General features: G+C 52.4%; 1 protein-coding gene across 1 annotated transcript in view; it reads left to right on the forward strand.

Moving 5' to 3' along the window:
• The first annotated feature begins 4,830 nt into the window (after nt 1–4,830).
• RNF44 (ring finger protein 44) overlaps nt 4,831–8,367 on the forward strand; it is a 14,607-nt gene continuing 11,070 nt past the window's right edge. The window contains exon 1 of the mRNA XM_045284770.1: nt 4,831–5,057. The gene's annotated coding sequence lies outside the window, so the exon portion shown is untranslated. The remainder of the gene's footprint in view (nt 5,058–8,367) is intronic.

The following is an 8,367-nucleotide window of genomic DNA, read 5'->3' on the forward strand; positions in this document are numbered from 1 at the left end:
CTAGAAGGCCAGATTGGAGAGACGGAGGTTTCGGGGGACGGACCACTGTATCCCAGTGCCTCTGATACCGCAATGTCAGGATGGTTGCGGGGTCCAAACAGGGCCTGTGACTTATCCAAGGTCACACCGCTGCTTCTGCTCCAGGGCCGTTTAGTTGAGGCCAGAGGGGAAGTAGAGAGCGGAGGAGGCACTTACATGGGTAACTGTGGAATTCAGTAGGACTCATCTCCCAGTGTTTTACCTCGGGAGCCATTGGGTGACCGTGTTCTTGCTTCCTTCTCCAGACTTTAGGGTACCCAAATGAGCGCTGCAGAGGAGTGGGGGTGGGGCCTGAAGGGGAGACACCCCCTTTCCCCCACAGCACCACACACACAGAGCTTCTGTATGCAGGTGCAGGCCCAATCCTAGAAAAGGAAGGAGGTACCCAGCAGGAGATACAAACACGGTGAGAGCCACCATTGACTGATGTAGATTCGCTCCGTATGCCCATTTTACCCCTAGATAAACTGAGAGCCACTGTGGTTAGTGACTTCTTCAAGGTCACAGAGCTGGTAAGAGGGAGAGGCAGGGCCCAAGCCCAGGCAGGCTGGCTTCCTAGGCTCTGTGTCACGGTGGAGGTATTCCTACCCTCTTGGCAGCCTGTGGGAGTATGTGCTGACCACATACTAAGTGCTCAATAAATATCATCTCTTACTAGTGTCATTGCCCTGATTGTACAGATGAGAAACAGGCAGAAAGAGGTCACAGAACTTCTGCAAAGACTCAAGGCTGGAGTTATGGAGCAACAGACCTGAGCCCAGACCTCTGCAGAGCCAAAGCTTGGGGTTCAAGTGTGAGGCAGAGGAAACTTGGCCGAGGTCCAGACAGCCCCTACCCTGCTTGTGGGCCAGGCGGGGTCTGATGCTTTTCCGTGTCTGGGAGGTCTGAGGCCTGATCCAGCTCAACCGGGACGTGCTGTGTGTCCCTGGCAGTACCTCACCCTCGGTTCCCCTGTCTTTGCGCTGGGAAGGGTACTGGACCCCCACCTCTTTGGAATAAGGCGTGAAGAGCCTTGAGAGAAAAGACTGGGTGTTTTCTGAGCCTTAGGGAAGGAAGAAGGCAGCTGGCCAGCTGGCCAGAGCTCTTGGACAGGTGGGGAACGCTGGCTGGGGAAGGCCTGGGGAAGGCAGGGCAGGAAATGATGACTCCGCCCTCCTCTTCCTGCCTGAGCCTGCCTGAGCTGGCACCACAGGCCAGGGGGAGGAACCTGGAATGTAGTAGCACCCAGTGCTTTGCTCTGGGGAGGACGGGGGACTTAGTGCGTCATGCCACCCCACCCCACTCACCCTGTGATCTTGATCCGCCCACTGGTCCCTGCTGCCTCAGTGGGCTCTTGCCCTGGGGATATTTGTGTTTTTGATTGTTGGGTAACCGTGGGGACCCTAAGTTGTTCCAGGAACCCGGCTTAATTTGAGATTTGAATGTGATGCTAGGTTTGCCTCTTTAATGGCTTCGTGACCCTCAATGAGTCACATCCTGTCACCCAGTTTCTACCTGTGTACAACAGGGTGCCCTAGGCTGCTAACAGGACAGGGAGCGATGGGTCAGGAGGCTGGCCCAGACCTTGCTGGGCACCCTCCCCTGCTTTACAAAACTCACGCAGATGCCAGGTGGGAAAGTGGTGTGGTGGTGTGGGAGGTCCTGCACTTCTCAGGGCGAAGCATCCTCGATCGGAGCCCCAGGCTGATTCCTGTGAGGTGAGGTGGGCGTCAGTCTGCACACCTCTCCCCAGCCTGGCCTCCGAGGTACTCTACTTCTTCCCTGGGGTGCTCCTTGGTTGCAGTAGACACGCAGAACTCACAGACAGGACTCATGGTTGTGGGGTTTATTAGGGAAGTAAAACCAAAAATCCCACTCACTGCCACCCAGCCGATGTCACTCATAGCGCCCCTATAAGGCTGGGTAAAACCGCCCTTGAGAGTTCCGGAGACTGTAACTCTCACAGGAGTAGAACCGGCTGTGCTAACCTTGTGGATCACAGCTCACTTCGTCACCACTAAGCCACTAGGGCCCACCAGGGAAATATCAAATTATAATTCAGGAACAGAAAAGACTGAAGATACTGTCCTTTGATCAGGATATCCTCTCATCAGCCAGGCTTGTACACAGGCTCCAAGCCTGTCACTGGGGGCTCTCTGCCCAACTGACCTTTGCCCTACTTGATCAAGTGTTACAAAGTTCTTTAGCTCCCCTGAAAAGTGCCCAAAGGTACCCCAGGCTTGTTAGAAAGCCTGCCTGCAGGACTCAGCTTTCCATGGGCCTGGAAACTACTGTGCCAGCTTGCATTAGTCTCCTGCCATATTTTCTCTGCCTTGGCTCCGTGTTATCTCCCTCTGTCTCTGGGGTTACAGCTCTGTATCTTTGGTATAGAAGGTTCCCAGCACAGGGATGCACTCTGCTCCTGTTCCTTTTTTTGGTGGTTGACAGGGCCCCCCTTTCTGCCTATGGAATGACCTTTGTTAAGCCTAACATCAAAATTGACCAATCCCCTTGTTAGGGTTCCCTACACCTAATTTGCATGATCTTACCCCTTTAAGGTCCCATTGACCTTATTTTCATGATCAGCAAGCTATCTAATCCCCTTGGTTGGCCACGGGCACCTTCTTTCATGGTTGGTCCAACCCAGTCTCTGTGCTTCTGTAGGAATCACTTCCTGATTCTGCAGTGGGGAAGCACTTCCGGACCTCACCACTTTCCGCAGATGTCCACTGAGTGTACACAGGCCCTACCTTCAAGCAGGAGATAGTAATGGAACTGGGTGCACAGTAGGTGTGCAGGCCACAGTCCCACATTTGTTCTCCAATCAGAAGACTGGGCAATAAATAGGCTGATTTTTCAGAAAAGTCCATGTATCTGGCTTCTATTGAAAAAAAGAAAAAAGAAAATTGATCAAATGTGGCCTCTCCCACTGGTTTCAGAAGCCAGCAAGGGAGTGACTGAGTGTCTGGGTAGGGGAGGTAGCCTTTGACCCTGGGGGAGCCTGAGGGGCTGTGAGCATTGACTGGGGCCTCAGGAACCAGAGCTGTGGCCTAGTGAGTGAGAGAGAAGGCAGGGCATGGACTTCCTGGTTGTACATTCTGGGGCAAAAGATACAATCCTAGCCCCTTCGTTGGGCATTTGCCAGGATTAAAAAGGAATCATCCCATAGGCAGAAAGTGGGGCAGGGGGTCCTACCACCCAGAAGCAGAGTGCAGCCCTGTGCTGGGAACCTAGACCCAGGAGACAGAGTTGTAACCCCAGAGACAGTGGGAGACGACAGGAGCAACGACAGAAACTACGGCAGGAGACCAAGGCAAGACGGTGCAGAAGACCAGGGCTAGATGAACCAGGCTCTGGGCCAGTGTGTGGGGCCCACGGGGCTGGGGCTAAGAGGCAGCAGTCTCACCCAGATTCAAAACAATTACCCCAACAGGGTGTGGAAGGAGCCCAGAGTAGGCCAATGGCCCGATGACAGGTCAAGGGAGGCCCAGAGGGGTGGCCTTTGAGTTGAGCCCCAAAGGTTGCACAGGATTTTGCCCCCCGTAAATAAGGAGTTGAGAAAATGTTGGGGGGGGGGCACAGCTAACCTCCTTCAGCTTCAGTAGGGAGAACGATCTGACTCTCTGGCCCAAGCTTGATTGCCCCCAAGCCGGGGTCAGGCACGCCTCAGCCTTGCCTCCATCCTTCTTTGACGCTGTTCCGGGCCAGCTGCTCCCCCCACAGCAGTTCCATCATCTTGCAGTTTTATGTGGAATGCACAATGATGGGTTGAATAGGGAAGCTCACAGCCTAAAATTAAGGATCCAGTCACTGGACCACAGCTGCCAAGACTGCCTCTGGTCCTCAGTCATGAGGTCCCTTGCCCTCCTGAGTCTGCAGCGGGGGTTGGGGTGGGGTGGGGGGCTGGCCAGGAAGCCTGCCTGCTGCCTGCCTCGCCGCCATGAGGTCCAAGGTGCTGCTCCTCAGTTCTGGAGCCGCTGCCACACAGACTCCAACTCAGTGTCCACCCATAGTGCCCCCTGGGCATTCCTGAGACTGTAACTGTTTCAGGGAATTGAAAGTCCAGCCTTTCTCCAGCAGAGCAGCTGGTGGCTTTGAACTGCCGGTCACGTCCGATCGCAGCCCAGTGCTTAACCATGACACCACCAGGGCCCCGTGCTCCGAAGGTGGCTCTTCGTTTTTAATGGCTCTGAGATGCTACTGCTGCTGCACAGAGAACTATGAAACTGACCGGTCCCCATGACTAGACTCGTGTTTCACACACCCTCTTTGCATGGTCCCACCCAGTCATTTGGTGGGAGTTAGGGAGACGTGGATAGGCAAGTCATGTTTGAGCAATTCCACGTCACCGCAGGAGTGTTGGGGACATTTTCTGCCCAGCGACCAGGGAGCTCAGAGGCTGGAAATGATGTAACAGGATTGAGTAAGGGGTTGGGGAGGCGGTGGGGTGGAGCCGTGGTTTCCGTGGCAAGGTAGTAAGATAGCCTCCCTTGGGTAAGTCACTTCCCCTCTGCGAGCCTCAGATCCTCATCTGTAAAATGAGACTGGGTAAACGATTCTTCTGTTGTTGATCCTTGGTGACGCAGTGGTCAAGCTTTTGTCTACTCCCCAGAGGTCAGTGGTTTAAATTACACCCCCCACCCTTGGCTCCCCAGGAGAAAGATGGCAAGCAGCTTCCATAAAGATTACAGCCTGAGAAGCGCCGTGGGGTAGTTGCACCTTGTCTTAGACGCTCACTGTGAGTCAGTCTTGACACTGGCAACAGTGAATTCCTAGGGTGCCTCCCTGCCAGGAAAGGTGGCGGGGGTGGGGGGATTGCACTTGAAAATGCCCATGCCCCTCAGGCCAGGAGGCGCTTAGCAAATGAGAGAGAGGCAGCCATTGTGACAGGTCAGCAGATGTGTCAGAGCTGAGAGTTAGGGGAGTTCAGGGAAGCTGGCTCCTCTGCAGAGGTGAGACGGAGCCGACCCTCAGAGGGTAGGCGAGAAGAGCAGGCGTCCGAGCAGGCAGGGAGGTCACACAGGAGCGCCAGCATGGTTGTGAGAGAGGGCAAGGCGCAGTGGAGCCTGAAAGGTTGGGGGTGGGCTGGGTGTACATTTGTGCAGTGAACCCCAAAGGCCAGGCTTCCTTGGTTGGCAGTAGGGGCTCATTGGTAGGGTCCCTTCAAAGGTAGGGACCCTTGGGTGGTGGCAAGGAGGTGTCATTGCTTTTATCCATGGGGCAACGAAAAGATTGGGAAGCATATAGGCAATTCCTTCACTACTCAGTTCTACTAAACAAATAAACCCTTAACAAACAGAACTTTTATTCTCTCTCCGTTTAAAAGGCTAGATGTCCAAATTCAGGGCACCAGCTGGAGAGGAAGGCCTTGTCTCTTGGCTCTGCAGGAAGGTCCTTCTCTCTGTTAGCTTCTGTTCCGGGCAGTCTTCAGGGGGCATAGCACCAGGCTTCCCCTGGATCTAGGAGGTCTTGGCACAAAGACCTCAGGTCCAAAGGCTATGTGTTATTCTCCCAGCTCTTCTTTCTCGGTGGTAGTAGAGCCCCTTTTCCTACGTATCTCTCTATTTACCGCTTGTAAAATACTAGTCCATGCAGGCCACGCCCCAGGGAAACCCTCTTTCTATGGGATCAGAGCTGTTCGTGAGGAAGGCGGTTACTTCCCACCCTCATGTCTTACAACTGATTGGCTGATACTGTCAGATTACTGGGAATCATAGCCAATGCTATCACATTGGGGGGCGGGGTAGGGGGTGACAATTAAATCCATGACATTGCACTCATGTCCTTGATACATGCAAAACACCCCACCCTATCATCTTAGTCTTAAAATCAAGTCCCAACTTTCATCCTAGGACAACACCCTCTTTGTCTGTGAATGTAGAATACAAGTTATCTGTTTTCAAAGCACAGTGGTAGAACAGGCCAAAACAGCCATTTCCATTAAAAATGGAAGAAATTGGTGGGAAAGAAAGGATAACGGGCACCAAGAAAGTTAAAAAAAGAACAATTTCATTTTCAAGGCTTGAAAATAATCCTCATTTCTGTGAGACCATCTGGGCCACTGTCCTGCCTGCCAGACTTAGCCATGCTCTCTGGATACTCAGTGGTGGCTCCTTGGCCCTGGGATTGAGCTCCTCCTTATCTTGTAAGGCCCACTCTGCTCTTAGCACTTCATGTAGCCCCAGCCTCTTACTCCGTCCAGATGATTGGCAACTTCGCCCCCTTTGCCTCAAGGAGCTCCTCTTTCCTGCCCTATGGGCATGGCAGCCCTGCCCCCTCTATGTGAGCAGCAGATGTGTCTTATCCCCATGGCACTTGGGAAAAGCAGCCCTGTACTCCAGAAATGAGTTGGTGAGGACTGGACTCTAAAACATAGGCGGGTGTGGCTCCACCCTTTGTTACTTCAGAGACCATGACCCACCCTTCGGGCCCCAGAAGTTGGGGCCCCACCCTTTGAAACCAAGGCAGCTCTGCTCCCTGTGCTGCTTGTGTCTTCCGCTTCTGATTCCTGGTTACCTGGCCTGTTAGCTTCACGGATCTCTTGGGCTGGCCTGGCCTCTACCCTGCTCAGGCAAGTGCCAGAAAGCTCTTCAGCGCTACCAGTAAGGGCCTGGTGGCACCCTACTCTGCCAGTGAGCTTCTGCCTGAAGGTGCTCAGCTCTCTCACTCTGTGGGTCAGTCAGCCTAGCTGTGCAGGAAAATGCCCAGGGCCACCTCACTGTTCCAGGAAAGTCTCCTACCCATAGGCTGTCTTGCCTCATGGGTTAACTCCCACACCATGCTGCATTGGTTGGTTGATTCTGATGCCACCATTTCTCTGCGGTTGCTTCTCACGAGCTGTGCTGTCCAGGGTTACAGCTCTCTTCACTTCCTTCTGAGCCCTCACCAGAACTGCCTTTGATGTCCATAATTCCACCAGCAGTCTCTTTAAGGCAATCTAGGCTTCTACAGCTGGGCAACTTAAAATTTCCAACTTCTACCCGTTACTCTGTTTCAAAACCACTTCCACATTGCCCACACGGATGGCTTTACCTAACAAAAATTTCCTCTCAACTCAGAAAGAATTATGTACTAGATTCATTGGCTGGACTGTTCAGAGAGGAATCTCCCACCTTAAAATGCCCGTTGGGCTCTGGAATTCTCCTGTGTAGGAATCTGGATGGGAGTAGCTTCTGGGCCTCTTAGGGTTACAGAGATCTTCCTAGAAGCCAACTGTTGACTTGCCTCAGGCTGTAGACATATTGACTTACATTGTAGAATTCTGCTTATCAGGCTCCTCCTTGGTATGGGGAGACAGTGGGAAAAACCAGAGACTGGGAACTTTCAAGGGCAAGAATGCCCTGTTGTAATAAAAATAAGGTGTGTGCTCATGAAACTTAAAAAAAAAATCTACTTTCACTGTTTTAGAGGTTAGGAGTTCAAATTCAGGGTGCCAGCTCTAGGGGAAGGGTCTTTTTCTGTTGGTTCTATTGGACGGTCCTTGTGGCTTGTGCTCTTTGGTGATCTTCATGGGTCTTCATCAATCTTCCCTTGGGTTTAGGAGGTTCTCAGCACAGAGACCCCTGGCCCAAAGGACATGCACCCTATTACCTACCCTTATTTCTTGGTGGGATGGTCCTTCCTTTGCTTACTTCTCCGTTTTTCTCTTGTAAGTTAAAAATGCAGGCCACACCCCAAGGAAACTGGTCCGTGACTTGAGTAAGGGTATTCCATCCTACCCTAATTCCATCCACAACTCAGACTGATCACGTCAGATCATATTGTGTGGATAACTGCCAAACCTCTGGGGTTCCTGGCCTAGTGGAGCTGCCACACATTTTAGGGGGTACTATTAAATCCGTGAAAGGAGGTGAAGGGAGAGCTGATGAGGGAGGACACTGAGGAGGAGACTGAGGAACACTTGCCCCTACACACCAATAGTTCTCATGCACACAGTTTCAACTGTCATACAGTATTGCGTCCCTCCCACCTAGATGCATCTGTGGCCTTGCATCATATACTGGACTCCCTGTTTCTAGATTTGCAAACAGCCTTTTAGGTACCCACTTCAGTCACTGTGTTCCTCTGAAACGGAGTGTTGCCAGTCGAAACTACACTGTGATAAGCTTGCCCCCAAAACTTCCTTCTAGCTCGCTTCCATTGGATGGCTTTTCTGGAGGGACATTTCTGACTCTTAAGTGGACAGAAGCCCTTAGGGCTTAAAAGGCTTAAAACCAACCCCACTACAGTATTCCTTTAAAAACTCAGGTGTTCTCCGGGAAGAGATGAGCCAGTCTTGGGGAGGAGACTAGCCAGTCAGGGTGCGATGTAGCAACAATGAAACATACAACTTTCCTCTAGTTCCTAAAT

The sequence above is a fragment of the Echinops telfairi genome, unplaced genomic scaffold (assembly GCF_000313985.2).
Source record: "Echinops telfairi isolate 266 unplaced genomic scaffold, ASM31398v2 ScPeMD7_7469;HRSCAF=8507_0, whole genome shotgun sequence".
In the NCBI taxonomy this organism is placed as follows: domain Eukaryota; kingdom Metazoa; phylum Chordata; class Mammalia; order Afrosoricida; family Tenrecidae; genus Echinops; species Echinops telfairi.